The following is a 7,653-nucleotide window of genomic DNA, read 5'->3' on the forward strand; positions in this document are numbered from 1 at the left end:
TCAAGCATAACTCCAACACCGTGTTCACTTCCCGGACTACGCCGGAAAGAGACCATCACGGTTACACACGCGGTTGATGTATTTTAATTTAGGTAAACTTCAGGTTTTCTACAACCGGACATTAACAAATTCCCATCTGCCCATAACCGCGGGCACGGCTTTCGAAAGTTCAAATCCCTGCAGGGGAGTCCCAACTTAGCCCATGACAAGCTCTCATGGTCAACAAAGGATATACCTTCTCCCGAGACATTCTGATCAAACTCGGTATCCCGGTTCTACAAGACAACTTCGACAAGTTAAAACAAATCCAGCAACACCGCCTGAATGTGCCGACAAATCCCGATAGGAGCTGCACATATCTCGTTCTCAGGGCACACTCAGATGAGCGCTCCATACAACTAAAACCAAACCTTGAGTTTCCCCGAGGGGGCACTGCACAGGGCTCTAGTTTGGACCAACACTCAGAGGAGCACTGGCCCCGGGGGGGTTAAAATAAAGATGACCCTTGAGTCCGCGAAACCCAAGGGAAAAAGAGGCTAGGTGGCGAATGGTAAAACCAATGTTGGGCATTGCTGGAGGAGTTTTATCCAAGGCGAACTGTCAAGGGGTTCCCATAATAGCCCAACCGCATAAGGAACGCAAAATCCGGGAACATAACACCGATATGATGGAAACTAGGGCGGCAAGAGTGAAACAAAACACCAGGCAAAAGGCCGAGCCTTCCACCCTTTACCAAGTATATAGATGCATTAATTAAATAAGAGTTATTGTGATATCCCAACAAGTAAACATGTTCCAACAAGGAACAACATCTCCATGTTCCAAACAAGGAACAACTTCATCTTCACCTGCAACTAACAACGCTATAAGAGGGGCTAAGCAAAGCGGTAACATAGCCAATCAACGGTTTGCTAGGACCAGGTGGGTTAGAGGCTTGGTTCAACAATATGGGAGGCATGATAAGCAAGTGGTAGGTATCGCAGCATAGGCATAGCAAAATAGCGAGCATCTAGCAAGCAAAGATAGAAGTGATTTCGAGGGTATGATCATCTTGCCTGAGATCCCGCAAGGAAGAAGAACGAGTCCATGAAGAAGTCAAACGGTCGTAGTCGAAACGAATCCTCAAAAACGCGACGTTATCGGAACTAACCCGAGGAAGCAACACCGGAAAGAAACAAACAACATAGTAAACAACCACTACAACAACATGGCATGATGCACAATCAAGTATGATGCATGTCCGGTTTAATGAAGCATGGCATGGTAAAGTGCACAAACAACCCTACAAATTAAGTGGGGCTCAATATGCAACGGGTTGCATATTGACGAAGCACCACATCAAGTTATTTAGTTCGATCTCGTTTATGTACCCAACAATATAAAATGTTGTTAAACATGGCAAGAGGGTGAAGCAAAGTAAAACTACCTATCTAGTCAAGTTTAAATGAGGCCGGAAGCAACGAACAACAATTCTGGTAAATCCCCATATGCATATATTAGGTTTGGAACTGTTCTTCCCTAAACCATATTTTATAGTTGTTAATCATGCAAAGTGATGCCACCATGTTAAACTAGGCATTTTTCCACCCCATTTACACATAAAGTTTGTTACAAACCGAGTTACGGTTAAAAAGTTATGAATTAAATCATTTTAACGTGGTATTTAAGCAAAGTAATGCAAAGAGCAAGTTTAAACATCTTAAACATGGATGGGAGTTGGAAAATATGAAACTAGATGAAATTCTAAGCACTTTACACATTTAAAGCATTTTAATCTGATGCACGGTTTGTGAGATATTAAATGCATGAACTCTAGGGACTTTTCTATAAAACGGCGTTCTCTGGAATAAAAGACAAATTCGCAGGCAAGGAAAAAAACACCAATGGGCTGAAACTGCTGGCCCAACAGTGCACAGGGGGTTTGGGTGGCTGCTCACATCGGGCTCTCGGGCCGGAAGTGAAGAAGCGGCTGGACGCAGGCTGGACCTTGGAGGTCCCACGCTCGACCAGCGAGGTCAACAGGCACGGGCGGCTTCGTTCTGTCGCTCGAAGCAGAGGACATGAACAGGCGACGCGGCTGCAGCGGAGCTGATGCAGGGAGCGGCGGCGCGACACTTAAGATGGCGGGGCGGCCATGGCGCAGCTCCCGGCGACGAGGACCAGGCGAGGAGGAGCGGATCCAGGCGGAGGCGACCAGGAACTTGGCGGGCGAGCAAGGAACTTGGCGGCGGAGACTTGGGCGCAGGCAGGGCTGCGGGGTGACGCTGCTGGCGAGCTGGGGACGCCGGGACCCGAAGTAGAGGAGTGCGTGCTGCTCCGGCGGTGAGACGGCGACCCGGCGAGAACCAAGGAGAGGCAGGGGCGCGAGCGTCCTCTTTTGATCGACCTGAAGCAAAGTAGCAATGACGACAGCTTGCAGGAGGGTTCGTGGGGCTCCGGCAACAGGGAGGCGCATCCTTGGCGAGGCAGGGGCGCGGATGACGCGGAGACGGCCGGATCCGGGCGGCGAGGAGGCAAACGACGACTGGACTAGGACGGCACAAGGACGACGCCGACGAGCTCCACGCCATGGCAGATGGCGGAACTTGCCAGTCTTGGAGGAGATCGAGGCACGGCAGGAGGGGCCTTGCTAGAGCTAGATGGATGGATCGTTGTGGTTGCGGGTTGGACGCGCCGTGGGTCGTGGGGACTTGGTCGCCGGAGCGGCGCGGTGACGAGGCCAAGGCTGACTCCTTTCGGTCCCTGCGAGAAGACGCAGAGGAAGAGGGAGATGAGATGATGGGGATGGAAACAGAGGGAAGAAGGAAAAGGAAAGGGCGAGGGAGTCCTGGCCTGGCACTCCGGTGGCGGCGAACTCCGGCGGTGAGCTGCAGGAGGAGAGCACGGGAGGGGCTCCAAGAGAAGGTCCTCTTCTCTGGGACGACAGGAGGCAGAAGCCCTTGCTCAGGAGGAGCTTGTTGACTGCGAGTGAAGCGGGAAGGCGGAGGCTGCGATCTGCTGGGGATTGTTGGTGGCGCGGAAATCACGGGAGGCGGTCGGATGGTGGTTGGCTCGGTGAGGAAGATGAGGAGTAGACCAGGTGGGCTAGCGGCGGCGCGATGGGAAAGGATGGATGGGATAGGAGGCTAGGCTAGGGTTATCTGTTTATATAGGATTTGGTTAGGGGTTATCTTGCCCCTAAGATCAAAATCGGACAGTTGAGAAAAATAGACTAGGGAGGTTAAATAGATAAACTGGGGATGTTTCAGGGATGTTTGGAGATGATCCGGACACGACGGTGGCGACTGCTCGGGTCGGATCCGGGACAATTTTCGGACGCACGCGCGAGTAGGGCCGCGGGCTGATGAGAGAGGTTAGGTTGGACCTGGTGGTAGGTAGTGGGCTGTGTAGACGGTCTCGAGCTGAGAGAAGAGAAGAGAGGGAGGCCCGGCGACTGTTTCCGGAGACCGAAAATGTCCGACGTTAGACTGGCTACTATTGCCGCTATATTTATCCGTTGGGGCGTCAAACGGACTCCGAATGTGATGAAACTTGACAGGCGGTCTATCTACACTACAATAAGACCACACGTCAACTCTCATCCCATTCCGAGAACATTTTCCGGCCACTTATAAAATACTATTTTGGACATGCCGCGGGCGCGTGCAAGTGTGGTTGGGCTCAGAATGGACAACGGAGAGAACTCGGAGAACCCGGACGAATGCAAGTTTTAAAACATGATGATGCAATGCACATGATGACATGATATGCAATGCATGACACGCAAGCAAAGACAAGGCAACAACATCAAATAACTGGAAGACACCTGGCGCATCGGTCTCGGGACGTTACAACACTCCACCACTACGAGAGGATCTCGTCCCGAGATCTAGAATGGCACCGGAGGGACAACGGAAGAGAAAGAGAAGAGGTAAAACTAAGTTGCTCCTTTGAAAAACTAGTGAAACCAAAGAACCTTGAGAGGTTGAACACATTGAAAGAAAGAATACAACGGAGATGAACAAAGTTGACAGCACTCCGTTTGAAAAGAAAGGAATTGAATAAGAACTTGATAAGGTGATAGAACTTGAAAAGAGGGCACGACACTCCGGTTAAATGGACAATCATGAAAAGAACATGATCTTTGACAAACGAGATGATGGGTTGAGAAGATCAACATCACAATGCCTCCGGAACGAAAGAATAGAATATAGATAATTCAAATAGGAGAAATGAGGAGAAAATGCCAACTTCTGCCAAAAAGAGCTTGAGAAGGCATCCTTAGGAGAAGGGTCGAACGGAGTTTTTGGAAACCAACAACGAAAAGAATAAGCTTGATATGGTCTCATGGAATACGTGTCAAATTATGAGGTGACAAACTGCCACTCACGGGAAAAGAATTGGATTGATATGACCAAGGAGGCGAGAAAATTATTTCACCGGGAGGATAGATGAAGAACTTGGATCATATATTATCACCATTAATAGCAAAATCCTTAGGGAAAGCTTTAGGTGAAATATAACCCAAGATAACTCAAATGACGAGATTGATGGATTTAAAATATCTCATTCTTAACAATATGTGAATCATGAAGTATGAACTCAAATGATCAAGAATGACTTAATACCACCTCCAATGATACAGAAGAAAGAATTGCACTCCGGATTGCAAGATGAAGAATGCTTGAACTCCTCTGAAAAGAATCTTGATGAACACTTCGAGAAGGAATTAAATTCTCGATGAACCATCATGTAGAACCTTGATGAAGAACTCCGGTAACAAAAGGATAATGAAAAGAAAGAGAAGTTGAGAATATAAGGTGAAGCCTTGCGATGATTCAGATGGAGCTTCGTGATGATATAATGCAGAAAGACTTGGAACTCCGGAAAAGAAAAGATGAAACAACCGAAATCAAGAATTTTGATGAACCTCCGGAATAAGGAATTAAATCACTTGGATGAAACAATAATAAGAATTACATTATGCTTATCCTTCACCAATTCAAATTGATGACAAGCAATGGATTTTGACATACTACTTATTCTCGTAGAAAGGATTAAGATAGATATAGCACAAACTTGAGAAGGTATTGAATGAACCACCGGAAGGGTTGAAACAACGAATAAATTGATATGGTGACCAAGGAAGAGAACTCTTGAATGGACCACCGTAAGAATTGAAAATGATCGAAGTAGGGGTGAATCACCTGTAAGAATTAGCAAATGAACAAAGGCGCTTGAGACAAACTAGACACATGAGAACGAAGGGATCACGAACTGATTAGAGATCACTTGAACGATGCACCGGTAAGATTTGGAGAACCATAGATGAAAGCCGAGAATGAATAAATCTCAAATGATGGGCTCCAGATAATCAAACTGAACAGAATCCTGAATTGCTCCGGATAGGTGAAAAGAATTCTCACAATCAAAAACAATTATGAGAGGATGGCAACAAGCTAGAATCATGAATCTCTGAGAGAACAGATAAGATATGAAAGAAAAACTCTTCTTCGGTCTTCAAAATCCGAGAAAGACGACGAGAAACACCACCAAGAATTGTTGAGGCACTCCAGAATGAAGAATGGAAAAGGTCGAGCCAACAATGAAAAGAATTTAACCGATCTTGGAGAAAGGCATTTGACTGATGATAAATCATTCTTACGTCAAACTTTGAGATGAATATGAGAATAACTCCGAAAATTAGAAGAGTCAGGTAAGATCCTGGGGAAAAGACCTGTGGGTTAGGGCCCACTCAAAAGATACACCGTTGAACAATTTGAAGGAGAGATTGCACCAGTTGAATTAAATGACTTGAAAGAGATAACATCCTCGAAAGAGTTTGAACGAATGCAGAGTGGAAACACGAATCTTCGAGATATCTTGAGCACTCCGGAACAATTGAATAGAGAGAAGTGGATGATTACGAGGTGCACCGGCATGAGAAAGCATTAGAAACGAGGGAAAAGGGATATGATCAACACCAAAAGCTTGAATTGGTTCCACCGGAGAAGAAAAAGAGCAAATAATGATGAACTTGTGGCTCCGTTAGTATCTTCATTAGAATCACTGGATAAGAACATTGACGGAAAAGGATGGAGAGACTTCACAAGAATAAAAGGATGCTTTTATTAAGATATCAGATACCTTGAAGAAAAAGGGTGGGTGGGCGGGAAAAACAAAGGCAACTTGGAGACGGATGAAACAAACAACGTTGATGAAAAACTGAGATTGGATCTTGTGGATGTTGAAATGATCGGATCCACTTGAAGAGAAGCACACCGGTTGACAAGAAATTGAAATGACAAACTCGATGATCGAGAAGGATTAGTATTCACATCGAAGTATGAGAACATCATTTGGGGGAAGGTATGGAATCAACATTTGAAATTGAAGCAACTCGAATACCACAACTCAAAAGCAAAACAAAGGATTGGCTTGCAGAATAAGCCGGAACAAACATATGATAGAGATTTCGTCCGAAGTTTTCGTGGCGGGGCCTACAAGGGCTCGATCGTACAGCACCATCATGTACAAGGCAGTGCACATGACATACGAAGCATCCCCGAGTCGGCATAGCCAAGGACTCTTTAAGACACAACGAAACCACTATAAAACCAACCGTGAATAGGCGGACCACTAGACGTCGAACCCCAATTTCGTATCATACATCTGTCGGAAAGATATCCTACAAGCTACTTGAATTCCCACCTATGAAACTCCCGAACCTTTCTGGTTATGCAATCAGGTGTTGGGGATACAGGGGAAGCATAATATCTCACCCAAAACTAGCCAATCCTACATCCAGCTGTATCCATCCTTCAACACATAACCAAGAAACCTTCGGAAATTGTTTACCTCAACCTTCGAAAAGCATCCGTTATACGAGTTATGGCAATACTCCCGAACTCCCGCCCCAGTACTGGGTGGCGTCGAGGTTATCTCACCAACAACTGCATAAAAGAGATTTTCGATGTCGGCGAAACTAAAATCAGGTATTCCAGAACTGCAACGATAAAATTGTGACAACAACACCTCGGAGCTCAACTCTTCGGGACACTGCCACAACCCCTAAATGACAGGAGGCACCAAGAACAATGTTCTCGTCACAAATCGATCGGAACGATTCCAAGATACCCGCGTGATCCTAAATTTTTTTTAGTGAAATTTGAGAAGAGAAGAGTCAAAACTCTACGTCAGGATGCCTTACCAGAGCGATGAAGGGACCGGGGAGTAAAAAGAATTCCTAACTCTCCGATATATAATTCCTAAAAGACTCAAAACATTTTTTTCTAGACTCAACTCGTCAGCTAATTCGATCAAACAGTGGGGCTCCTAAGGTCGGGGAAGGCTCTGATTACCAACTTATAACGCCCTCGATGCGGCTATATCTCCCACATGTCGAAGCACGACTTAGAGGCATAACCGCATAGAAAGCAATGTCGCAAGTGAGGTAATCTTCGGAAACAACCCATGTAATACAATAGGGGAAAAGATACATAGTTGGCTTACAATCGCCACTTCACACAATTACATGAATAAAGCATTACATCAACCAGATACAATCAAGGTCCGACTACGGAACCAAAATAAAAGAAGAACCCCAAATGCGACAAGGTCCTCGATCGACCCCAACTGGGCTCCACTACTGATCAACTAGAATGAAACAACACA

Source organism: Triticum aestivum, chromosome 3A (assembly GCF_018294505.1).
Source record: "Triticum aestivum cultivar Chinese Spring chromosome 3A, IWGSC CS RefSeq v2.1, whole genome shotgun sequence".
Taxonomy (NCBI): domain Eukaryota; kingdom Viridiplantae; phylum Streptophyta; class Magnoliopsida; order Poales; family Poaceae; genus Triticum; species Triticum aestivum.